This window comes from Hemitrygon akajei, chromosome 4 (assembly GCF_048418815.1).
Source record: "Hemitrygon akajei chromosome 4, sHemAka1.3, whole genome shotgun sequence".
NCBI classification, from domain to species: domain Eukaryota; kingdom Metazoa; phylum Chordata; class Chondrichthyes; order Myliobatiformes; family Dasyatidae; genus Hemitrygon; species Hemitrygon akajei.
In genome coordinates, this window is record NC_133127.1 from 181142730 (window position 1) to 181155991 (window position 13262).

A 13262-nucleotide genomic window follows, 5' to 3' on the forward strand; every position below is an offset into this window, starting at 1 on the left:
AATTCGGAGAATATGGATAACATAGAAGGAATAGATTTCTTAGGATCCAAAATGTAGACTAACAAGTCACCTGCATACAATGAAACCTTATGCATTTTATCCCCTCTCTTAATTAATACCCTGAATACCATTGGAATTCCAAAGAGCAATAGCAAGAGCTTCTAGAGCCAAGTTAAATAACAAAGGACTAAGAGGACAGCCCTGCTGGGTACATCTGTATGATCTACAATAGAAGCTTGATAGAACAATTTGATCCAGGAAATGAAACCCGGACCAAAATTAAATCTTTCAAAAATTTCAAATAAATAAAACCACTCCACCCCATCAAAGGCTTTCTCTGCGTCAAGGGAAACTACACATTCAGGTTCTTTGGATGGAGAGGAATAAATAATGCTCAATAGTCTCTGAATATTAAAGTATGAATATCTATTCTTAATAAATTCAGTTTGATCATTAGAGATAACTTCAGATAAAATATTCTCAATCCTATTAGCCAAAATTTTAGAAAGAATATTAGAATCCACATTTAGTAAAGAAATTGGTCTATAAGAGGCACATTCAGATAAATCTTTTCCTTTTTTAGGATTTAGTGAAATTAACGCCTCATAAAAAGTTTTCGGGAGAGTCCCAGAGGATATAGAATCAGTGAAAACTTGACATAAATGAGGTATAAGTATCTCAGTGAAAGTCTTTAAAAATTCCACTGTATATCCATCTGGTCCCAGAGCCTTACTTGATTGAAGAGAGGATATAACCCTTGTTATTTCCTCTTGTTTAATAGGCGCATCTAATGTATTCATATCTTCAGTAGAAATTTAGGGTTATTCAGCTTTTGCAAAAATTCATAGAAGTAGTATTGTCTGAAAAGTCAGATTTACAAAAGTTAGAGTAGAAATCCAGAAATATCCTATTAATTTCCTGACCATCTGACGTTTCAATTCTAAAAGCTCTTCGCATTTTCAAAATCTGTCTTCTAGCCATATCTGCTTTTGGCATTGGTGCTCCCATACCAGGCTGTGATGCAACTAGTCAAAATACTCACCACCACACATCTATAGAAGTTTGTCAAAGATTTAGATGTCATGCAGAATCTTTGCAAACTCCTAAGGAAGTAAAGGTGCTTACTTTGTAATTGCACTTTCAGTATGTGCTGGCCCAGAACAAGTCCTCTGAAATGATAACACCAAGGAATTCAAAGCTGCTGACTCTCTACCTCTGATCTCCCAATGACTACAGGCTCATGGACCTCTGGTTTCCTCCTTCTGAAGTCAATAATCAGCTCCTTGGTCTGGTTGACATTGAGTAAGAGGTGGCAGTTGTGGCACCAGACAAATTTTCAAGCTTCCTCCTTTACATGGATTCATCACCACCTTTGATTCAACCTATGACAGTGGCGTCCTCAGAAAACTTGAATATGGCTTTAGAGCTGTGCTTAGCCACAGAGTCACAAGTATAAAGTGAACAGAGCAGGAGCTAAGCACACAGCCTTGTGGTGCATCTATGCTGATGGAGATTGTGGAGGAGATGTTACTTATCCGAATTGAGTGGGGTCTGCAAGTGAGGAAATCGAGGATTCAATTGCACAAGCAAGTATTGAGGTCAAAGACTTGAAGATTATTCATTAGTTTTGAGGGGACGATGGTATCGAATACTGAGCTGTAGTCGATAAGGAACATCCTGATATATGCACCTTTGCTGTCCAGGTGTTCCTGGGCTGAGTGAAGAGCCAATTAAATGGCATCTGCTGTGGCCCTGTTGTGTTGGTAGGAAAATTAGAGCATATCTAAGTCACTTCTCAGGCAGCAGTTGAAACGTTTCATCACCAACCTCTCAAATTACTTTATCACAGTGGATGTAGGTGCTACTGGACGATAGTCATTGAGGCAAGTTACCATGTTCTTCTTAGGCACAGGTATAACTGAAGCCTGTTTGATGCAGGTGGATACCTCAGATTACCAAAACGAAAGGTTCAAGATCTCAGTGAACACTCCAGCTAGCTGATTGGCACAGGTCAGTAAGTTAATAAAATGCATGTGATGTGCGCACCACAAGTAAACAACAATACAGCAAACAACTCACTGTGAAGAGACATTAGTGGTGGCAGAGTATTCATTAGTCTCACAGCCCGAGGAAAAAAGCTGTTACCAGTTTAGTTGTCCCAGTCCTGGTGCTCCTCTGCTTCCTTCCTAATGGTACTGGGTCAGAGATTGTGCATGGGTGGTAGGGATCCTCAACAATGCTTTAGGCCCTTTATATACAACATTCCTGGTAAATGTTGTCACAAATGGGGTGAGGGGAGGAAGGACCCCAGTGACCTTGCAGCAGTTTTACTATACTATGTAGGGTCTTGCATCTTCTGCACCACACAATGAGGCAGCCAGACAGGACACTCTCACAAGTGCTGCTGCATAAAGTTGTTAGAATGGGAGCAGGAAGCCTGCACACCTCAATCTCCTCAGAGAGTGTAAGTGCTGCTGTGTGTTGATATTGTGTTGAGGTAACTTTGGTCTAGGTTAAATCATCCATTATGTGTACACCAAGGAACTTTCTGCTCTTCGCTCTTTCCACAGCAGAGCAACTGATGTGCAATGGAGAGTGGTTGGCCTGCACCTTCCTAAAGTTCACAATCATCTCTTTTGCCTTGCCCACACAGAGACCATCCTTCTTCGTTGCATGCTTCCTCAGTATCCTTTTTGTTTACCCCAGAACCTCATATGACAAAGGTTCACACTCTCAACAATCTCCAGATAGACAAGATTCTGCAGAATTCCTTATTTTTTTTAAGCATTTACATTATATTTATGACAGTGTCTCAAAGAAATGATATACTGGTTGCAGCTTTCCAATCACTTCCACTGTTTTATGTGTATTTTGACTGTTCTAACACCATTAAGAAGATCATTAGGTGCAAAGGTACACACTTTTGTGGTTGGGGGGGGGGGGGGGGAGAGAGGAAAGAGTGCCACAGGGTCAAACAGCATGGAAACAAGCCATTCAGACCACTGAGAATGTCGACCATCAGCCACCCATTCCACTGATACACTAGTCACTTTTTATTCTGTCCAACCATCCCCATGTTCTTGAATCAGTCTTGACCCAAAACATCAACAATTCCTTCCCCTCCACCCCCACAGCTGCCGCTCAACCCACCAAATCCCCCAGATTCAGATTCCAGCATCTGCAGTCTCTTGAATCTGCACTTTAGATGCTACCATTTCATCTACCATCGGGAACAGATCACAGCAGTTAATCAACCCAGTAACCCACATGGCTTGCAAGGGAAAGTGGTGTACCCCGGGTGCAAACTCCACTAAGACAAAACCAAAGGTCATGGTTTGGTAAAAAGCAATTAGGAAATTTCATGGTAATATGAAATTAACTTCTGCACCAAATCAAAATGAGCGACATTGCAGAATGACTTTAAATCAAGGAAAGAAGAAGAAAAAAAAGACATACTTAAACCAGTAAATACTGGAAATGCTCCAAACCTCAGAAAGAACCAGTAAGAGCAGAGGAATCAGAATCAGGTTTATGATCACTGGATTGTGACATGAAATTTGTTAACTTAGCAGCAGCAGTACAATGCAATACATAATCTAGCAGGGAGAGAAATAAAAAAATAATAATAAATAAACAAGAAAATGCTACCAACTTTTAAAATCAAAACTAGGTATTAAAAAGTAAATCAATTTTATGAAGCCAGAAGCTTGAATGACTACTATCTGGTAGTGCTTGCATCAATCATAATGAAGTACTTTGAAAAGTTGGTTATGAATTTCTGCTCTAGGCCCTGCACATGGATGTAATCACACTATTGCCTTTACTTTCTTAAGAGGCTGGTTTGTTACTGAACACTCATAAACTTCTAAAGATCTACTGTTGAAAGTATCCTGACTGGTTGCATCGTAGTCTGGTACAATAACTTAAATATGCAGGAATACAAGAAGATGTAGAGTAGTGGGCTCAGTGCAGCATATCATGGGCATATCCCTTCCCACCATCATAAGGGTCTATAGAAAGTTAAATACAAATATCCCCATTTTACATACTTTGCCATCTACTTGCAGTTACCACTGGGCAGGAGGTACAGAAACCTGAAGACCCCCCATCAGCAGATTCAAGAACTGTTACTTTGCTTCAACCATTTGGTTCTATAAACACCAGCACAACCATAATTCACTACAGTTTAGCAACACAATGATCACCTTGTATTAACATGGACTTTTTTGTTTTAATTGTGCTCTTTCTTGTAAAAATTGTGCATAATGTTTATGCTTCCCATGTGAATGCTGCTTATATGATGCTATGTGGCTCTGATGCCTAAGTTTTTCATTGTACCAGTGCATGAAACCGGGAGGGAATGATGTGTTTGGTAGCAAGATCCAGTTGGAGGTGGCAAATGTTTCATAGAATTATATGCAAGGCGTGGAGGCTGGTGGAGTGGTAGGTGAGGACAAGAGGAACCTTATTCCTGGTAGCATGGAGGGAGGATGGGGTAAGTGTATATGTGACAATAAACTCAACTAACTTTGGGTAAAGTTAAAGCAATAAGATGGTGATCAGGAAGAGAGCAAGGGTGCTTAATAGTGTCTAATTTTAAATTAGATGACAATGTTGGCCGTCATCTCTTATGAATTCTGACTTAGGAGTAGGTTAAGAGTCAACAATATTTTCATCATTAAAAGGTGGGATGAGAGAAATACAAATAATTAATATTTGTCAGAGAAAATGATTCCCATGGTCCGTGAATACGGTGAGAAAAAGTTGATTGCTACTTTATGGAAACAGCAAATTAGGCAGCAATTTAGTTCTATTTCAGATTTCCAACATCCAAAGTACAGTGGTGTTAGGAAGAGTGTGAACCTTGCAGAATTTTCTCCATTTCTGTACAAATATGACCTAAAAAGTGAACAGATCTTCACACAAGTCCTAAAACTAAAGAGAACCCAATTAAATTAATAATGCAAAAAACATTATATTTCCTCATTTATTTATTGAGAAAAATGATCTAATACTACATATATTTGTTGGAAAAAGTATGTGAACCTCTGGGGTAATGCCTTATACAAAAGCTATTTGGAGTCAGGTGTTCCAATCAATGAGATGAGATTGGAGAGGAGGCCTGCCCTATAAAAAAGACACACAAAGTCAGGTTACTGACAGAGCCTGCTCTTCTTAAGAAAGATCTACTGATGTGCACCATGTCTCAATCAACCAATTTTCAGAGGATCTTAGAAGAATTGTAGATCTTTCTTCATTATGCATGAAGCTGGAACAGGCTACAAAAGCATTTCTAAAGACCCGAGTGCTCATCAGTCTACAGCAAGAGAAATTGTCTACAAATGGAGGAAATTCAGTACTATTGCTACTGTCCCTAGGAGTGAGCATCCTGCAAAGATCACATCAAGGGCACAACATGCAATGCTGAAGGAGGTGAAAAAGAACCCAAAGGTAACAGCAAAAGATTTGCAGAAATCTCTAAAACTTGCTAAAATCTCTGTTCATGTGTCCACTATAAGGGGAAAAAACTGAACAAGAATGGTCAAACACGAGGAAATCTGCAGATGCTGGAAATTCAAGCAACACACACGAAATGCTGGTGGAACTCAGCAGGTCAGGCAGCATCTATAGGGAGAAGCACTGTCGACGTTTTGGGCTGAGACCCTTCATCAGGACTAACTGAAAGGAAAGATAGTAAGAGATTTGAAAGTAGGAGGGGGAGGGGAAAATGCAAAATGATAGGAGAATACCAGAGGGGGCAGGGTGAAGCTGAGAGCCAAAAAGGTGATTGACAAAAGGGATACAGAGCTAGAGAAGAGAAAGGATCATGGGACGGGAGGCCTAGGCAGAAAGAAAGGGGTAGGGGAGCACCAGAGAGAGATGGAGAACAGGCAGAGTGATGGGCAGAATGAAAGAAAAAAAGAGGGAGAAAAAGCTAAATATATCAGGGATGGGGTAAGAAGGGGAGGATGGGCATTAACATTAGTTAGCGAAGTCAATGTTCATGCTATCAGGTTGGAGGCTACCCAGACGGTATACAAGGTGTTGTTCCTCCAACCCGAGCGTGGCTTCATCTTGACAGCAGAGGTGGCCATGGATAGACATATCAGAATGGGAATGGGACGTGGAATTAAAATGTGAGGCCACTGGGAGATCCTGCTTTCTCTGGCGGACAGAGTGTAGGTGTTCAGCGAAACGGTCTCCCAGTCTGCGTCAGGTCTCACCAATATATAAAAGGCCACACCGGGAACATCAGACGCAGTATACCACACCAGCCGACTCACAGGTGAAGTGTCGCCTCACCTGAAAGGACTGTCTGGGGCCCTGAATGGTGGTGAGGGAGGAAGTGTAAGGGCAGGTGTAGCACTTGTTCTGCTTGCAAGGATAAGTGCCAGGAGGGAGATCAGTGGGAAGGGATGGGGGGATGAATCAAGGGAGTCATGTAGGGAGCGCTCCCTGTGGAAAGCGGGGGTGGGGGGGGAGGAGGGAAAGATGTGCTTGGTAGTGGGATCCCGTTGGAGGTGGCGGAAGTTACAGAGAATTATACGTTGGACCCGGAGGCTGGTGGGGTGGTAGGTGAGGACAAGGGGAACCCTATCCCGAGTGGAGTGGTGGGCGGATGGGGTGAGGGCAGATGTGCAGGAAATGGGAGAGATGCGTTTGAGAGCAGAGTTGATGGTGGAAGAAGGGAAGCCCCTTTGTTTTGAGTCTTTCCATTCCAGGACGAAGGAGATGTCTTCCATTTTTAAACAAAGGGGCTTCCCTTCTTCCACCATCAACTCTGCTCTCAAACGCATCTCTCCCATTTCCTGCACATCTGCCCTCACCCCATCCGCCCACCACTCCACTCGGGATAGGGTTCCCCTTGTCCTCACCTACCACCCCACCAGCCTCCGGGTCCAACGTATAATTCTCTGTAACTTCCGCCACCTCCAACGGGATCCCACTACCAAGCACATCTTTCCCTCCTCCCCCCACCCCCGCTTTCCGCAGGGATCGCTCCCTACACGACTCCCTTGTCCATTCGTACCCCCCCCCATCCCTTCCCACCAATCTCCCTCCTGGCACTTATCCTTGCAAGCAGAACAAGTGCTACACCTGCCCTTACACTTCTTCCCTCACCACCATTCAGGGCCCCAGACAGTCCTTCCAGGTGAGGTGACACTTCACCTGTGAGTCGGCTAGTGTGGTATACTGCATCTGGTGCTCACGGTGTGGCATTTTATATATTGGTGAGACCCGACGCAGACTGGGAGACCGTTTCACTGAACACCTACACTCTGTCCACCAGAGAAAGCAGGATCTCCCAGTGGCCTCACATTTTAATTCCACGTCCCATTCCCATTCTGATATGTCTATCCAAGGCATCCTCTACTGTCAAGATGAAGCCACACGCAGGTTGGAGGAACACCTTATATACCGGCTGGGTAGTCTCCAACCTGATAGCATGAACATTGACTTCTCTAACTTCTGTTAATGCCCCTTCTCACTCCATCCCTGATATATTTAGCTTTTTTCCCCCCTTTTTTTCTCTCTCTTTCTGCCCATCTCTCTGCCTGTTCTCCATCTCCCTCTGGTGCTCCCCTCCCCTTCTTTCTCCCTAGGCCTCCCATCCCAGTATCCTCTCCCTTCTCTAGCTCTGTATCCCTTTTGCCAATTTTGCCAATCACCTTTCCGGCTCTCAGCTTCACCCCACCCACTCCAGTCTTCTCCTATCATTTCACATTTCCCCCTCCCCCTCCTACTTTCAAATCTCTTACTATCTTTCCTTTCAGTTAGTTCTGATGAAGGGTCTCGGCCCGAAACATCAACAGCGCTTCTCCCTATAGATGCTGCCTGTCCTGCTGTGTTCCACCAGCATTTTATGTTGCTTGAACAAGAATGGTGTTTGTGGAAGGACTCCTCATTGCTCTCCAAACAAAATATTGCTGCACATCTGAAAGACCAGGTCTGAATTTTGCAAAAGTTGAACTTTTTGGCAGAAAAAGGGCAGATGAAAGAACAACTTAAATTTAATAATCCTAACCAGGATTACAAGTGAAGATATCATTCAAATAAGTTATTGTGAAAATATACTTTATAATACCTCGCAAACAAAACAGGAAGTCTACAGATGCTGGTAATCCAGAGCAACACACACAAAATGCTGGAGAAACTCAGCAGGCCAGGCAGCACCTATGGAAAAAAAGTACAGTTGACATTTCAGGCCAAAACAATTCGGCAGGACTGGAGAAAAAAAAAAGCTGAGGATTAGATTTAAAAAATGGGGAGAGGGGAGAGAGAAACACCAGGCAACAGGTGAAACTTGGAGGGGGAGGGATAAAGCAAAGAGCTAGGAACTTGATTGGTGAAAGAGACAGAAGACCATGGAAGAAAGAAGAAAAGTGGATGGGGGGAGGAGCACCAGAGGGAGGTGATGGGAGGGCAAGGAGATAACATGAGAGAGTGTCAGGATGGGAAATGGTAAAGCTGGGCGGGGGGGGGGGGGGTGTGGAAGCATTACTGGAAGTTTGAGAAATTGATGTTTATGCCATCAGGTTGGAGGCTACCCAAACGGAATATAAGGTGTTGTTCCTCCAACCTAAGTGTGGCCTTATCCAGCAATTGAGGAGGCCATGGATGGACATATCGGAATGGGAATGGGAAGTGGAATTAAAATGGGTGGCCACTGGGAGATCCCGCTTCTCCTGGCGGACGGAGCATATATGCTCAGCGAAGTGGTCTCCCAATCTACGTCCAGTCTCACCGACATATAAGAGGCCACACCGGGAACACCGAACACAGTATATGACCTCAACAAACTCACAGGTGAAGTGTCACCTCACCTTAAAGGTGTTTGGGACAATGAATGGTAGTGAGGGAGGAGGTGTAGGGGCAAGTGAAGCACTTGTTCTATTTGCAAGGATAAGTGCCAGGAGGGAGATCAGTGGGGAGGGACGAATGGTCAAGGGAGTCACTGTGGAAAGCAGGAAGTGGCAGGTTGGGAATGATGTGTTTGGTGGTGGGATCCAGTTGGAGGTGGTGGAAGTCTCGCAAATTATGTGCAGGACGTGGAGGCTGGTGGAGTGGTAGGTGAGGACAAGAGTAACCCTATCCCTGGTAGCGTGGTGGGAGGATGGGGGTAAGAGCAGACGTGCATAAAATGGAAGAGATGCGGTTGAGGGCAGTGTTGATAGTGGAGGAAGAGAGGCCTCTTTCTTTGAAAAAGGAGGACAATCTCCTTTGTCCTAGAATGAAAAGCCTCATCCTGAGACCAGATGAAACAGAGATGCAGCAATTGAGGGAAAGGGATGGCCTTTTTACAAATAGCAGTGTGGGACAAGGTATAGTCCAGGTAGCTGTGAGAGTCCATTGGTTTATAATACCTCATCCTGATGTTACGATCACATAAAAATTCTACCTTAATTATTTAGACGACTACAACCTGATGATTTCCAAGAGTTATTTTCAGTGAATATCCATAACAAATTCAGTTATCCTTAAATGTTTTTACTGTTTTTAAGTAAACAATACATCCGTTGTCCCTCTCATGTATCATGTGCAGTCAATCATGAATAGATTTGAAGAAATATCTATCCAAGATATCTTCAGCCTATACATTAGGCTTTCTACAATGCTTTGTTTGGAAAAATCAATTTGCAATATTTGCACACAAATATGCACCATTTACCCAACCACTAATTTGCTTGACGAGTAATTTAAAATTAAAGTCTCTCTTGGGATTCAATTTGTGCTGTGCAATTTATTTTTGCTTCAAATGTTTTTAGAGAAATGAATTGATATTTTCATATATAATCCTTCAGCCCAAAAATAACTCCTTAAAAAGCACATTCTGCACAGAATAGTAAAGTGAGAGGGAAATATTTTCTTGATCCTAATAAAGCTGATATCCCAAAAGACCTCAATAATTAATGACACTCATAGTCTGAATGTTAAAAAAAGATGCTAGATGGATTTCCAAGTGTTTTCCAGTATAAATTTAAGAGCATTAAATATTCCCTCACAACTGGCAGTTTTGTTCATAATACAAACTTTTGCAAAGATCACAATGATATTCTAAATCAGCCCTCGGAGAAAAGTGGGAGTTTGCTATTTTAATGCATCATTTCTCAAATTATACAGCAATCGTAGCAGAAAGACTGCAGATGCTGGAAATCTAAACAAAAATTACATGCTTATTCTTCAAAATTATACATTTCACAACAGTTAAGAAACGATTAAGCACATCAACAACATTGCTATAAATTTGCTGATGATACAACCATTGTTGGTAGAATCTCAGATGGTGATGAGAGGGCATACAGGAGCGAGATATGCCAACTAGTGGACTGGTGTCACAGCAACAACCTGGCACTCAACATCAGTAAGACAAAAGAGCTGATTGTGGACTTCAGGAAGGGTAAGACAAAGGAACACATACCAATCCTTATAGAGGGATCAGAAGTGGAGTGAGTGAGCAGTTTCAAATTTCTGAGTGTCAAAATCTCTGAAGATCTAACCTGGTCCCAACACATTGATGCAGTTTTAAAGAAGGCAAGACTGCAACTATACTTCATTAGGAGTTTGAAGAGATTTGGTGTGTGACAGGCTGCATCACTGTCTGGTATGGGGTGGGGGGCTACTGCACAAGTCCGAAAGCAGCAGTGCACATACTCAGCGATTCAGGAACAGCTTCTTCCCCTCTGCCATCCAATTCCCAAATGGACATTGAACCCTTGAACACTACCTCACTTTTAAAAATATATATTATTTGTTTTTTGCACGATTTTTAATCTTTTCAATATACATATACTGTAATTTATTTACACTATTATATTTTTTTCTTTCTTCTATATTTGGTACTGAATTTAACTGTTGCTTCGAAGTTAACAAATTTCACCACACATGCCGGTGATAATAAACCTGATTCTGATTTCTGCATTTTCAAATAGCAAGATAATTACAAATTAGCCCAAAACAGTGTTGCAATGTGGAAATTGTCATAGTATACAATTACAGCAGCAACAATTGCCATCCCTCCAAGAGTGCCATTCTGTCTATTTAGAAAGCAAGGAAATAACAAACATCTTTTGACTGGCATCACAATGCAAAGTGGAAGATATGGGTATGTTAAATATCCCATCTACATTCACTACTTGCAACCAGGAAATTGAACTATACCAACACCCAATTAAATATAAAATTAATTAAAATACAATAAGGAAAACGATCATTTAAGTCACAAGCACTCAAAGGACTTGTTTGAGGAACTCTACAAAAAAATCAACTCAGTCACTCCAATGGCTTAGGTTTCCACAGCACATTAATTTTAAAATTTTCTCTAGGGTCCTAGATTTCAAAGATTTCCCACTGCAGGTGAGCTGGAGAGCAGAAAGATTTAAGCAGAGGATATAAAGAGGAGCTAATCTTAAACTGACAGACGGTTTTCAAAATCCTACCACCTCCATTCAAACTGGGGAAATTCATTACTAACGCTACGTTAAGTTTAAAAGTAAAAACAAAATTGCTCAATAAGTATCTGAAAATGTAAACGTCTCAGGTGGAATATTTCATCAAATTTATCATAAATCAAAGATCTCACGACAACATTTACATTTGGGTACTGATCTATAAGTCTTGCTCAAGCATGTCACTTTTTATACCATACAGTACTCAAAAAGGAAATGCTGCAGTGAATGGTATCTGACACCGCGTAACTCATAAATGTCCGGCTTGGATGATTCGAACACAAATAGATTGTCACTTTGTTTGACAGGAAAAGTTTTCTTTTAAAAATAGCGCAACAAAGTTTTTATAGAACTATCAAAAGCGTTTTAAAGACGATCGGTAGCGAGATTAAAAAGAAACATTGCAACATTATTAAAAGAGAATAATAAGAAATTGATTTAATAGGGAAGTCAGAGGCTGAAAGCTCCAGTGGCTGACATACTGATCCAGTTTCTGTAGGTGTGGCTGGAAACCCAGAGTTCAACCAAAAAGCTCACTCGCAAACAACAACCCTCCCAGTTCCAACCCCTCAAATCGATATAAACTTCAAACTCCTGTAGAGACAGAAAGAGCGACGGCAGTTTCACAGTCCGGACACATTCGCAACAACTAACATGCCAAACATCCCGAGAACAACCGGGTGACTTGGGGGGTGGGGGAAGTCTCAGAGGAGTTGTTGATGAGTAGGACTTTAATGGAACCGAAGGGTAGGTGCAGGGTTGCCGAGGAGAGCGCTCACCTGTGATGGCGGTGAGTTTGGGGCCTTTTCCACGGGAGGAGTCCCAGTCCCGCTCCCTTTCCCTTCCCTCCTGCTCCCAGCACCGATTCCCTTCAGCAGCCCAGCCACTCCATGGCTTCTTTCGTCCACCACACACTGTAACTAACGTCGCCTGGTAATGACTACGGTGAGGGTTTGGGTGGGCCGTGCCGGACACCAGCCCACCTTTCTCCGAAGGGGATTTTATTCTAACCGATCGCCGCTCCTCCTTCGACGGGACGATCGATCCCCCTCGCAGCGAGCGACGCAGCGGGAGCGAGCCGGCCGGGGCGAAGCGGTCCGCGCATGTGCGCTCGAGGGCGTGGCCTCCAGTCAGAGCCGCTCACTCAGCTGGACGCTCTGATTAACAATGGCGTTCGCCAGGGCGGAAAATCAGCTGCGTGAATCGGAGGGCACGGTTCAAAAAAAAAGATGGAAGGCGATGAGGGAATATATTCACCGGGGCAAAGTAGTTTAGAAACAGCAGGGCTTGGTAAAACAGGAGCAGAGACTTCTGGCGACGCTGGTTCCACACTACAGTCCCTAGCCGAGTCCACCACCACTGAATGCTTTCCAAACCACACCCTACTCGACCACCACTGAACGCTCTCCAGACCCCACGCTTCTGCTGTCCGGCCTGATGAGTCTCTCCAGCGTTTTGTGAGTGTTGCTCGGATTTCCAGCATCCGCAAATTTTCTCCTGCTTCTTCTTCCCCTCTGCCCAGCAGTCACTTCTGGCCCGTAATTTGCTACACTTCCTTTTCTGATCTCAGTCCGAACCCTAAATATTGACATCTTCCCCCCCCCCCCCCCCCCCCCACTGCTTGACCTACGGAGTTTAACCAGCAGATTGTTTCTTGCTCTGGCGTATTCTCCTTTGGCAAGACATCTTAAGACGTAGAAACAGAATGAATCCATTTGGCTCATCGTGTATTCACCATTTGATAATGGTTGAAATATTTTCCCTCTCAACCCCATCCTCCTGCCTTCTCCAAAAATCCCCCGCACATCTCATGGA

At 43.1% G+C, this 13262-nt stretch overlaps 1 protein-coding gene across 4 annotated transcripts in view; it reads right to left on the bottom strand.

Annotated features, from left to right (window-relative positions):
- Positions 1 to 12555, bottom strand: part of cyfip1 (cytoplasmic FMR1 interacting protein 1) — a 155970-nt gene extending 143415 nt beyond the window's left edge. Inside the window, exon 1 of one of the 4 annotated variants that reach the window (XM_073044136.1) lies at positions 12227 to 12555. The gene's annotated coding sequence lies outside the window, so the exon portion shown is untranslated. Of the gene's footprint in view, positions 1 to 8086; positions 8105 to 12226 lie in introns of those variants that run through there. The other 3 variants (XM_073044133.1, XM_073044135.1, XM_073044134.1) reach the window with 3 other exon arrangements.
- Between the last annotated feature and the right edge of the window lie 707 nt (positions 12556 to 13262).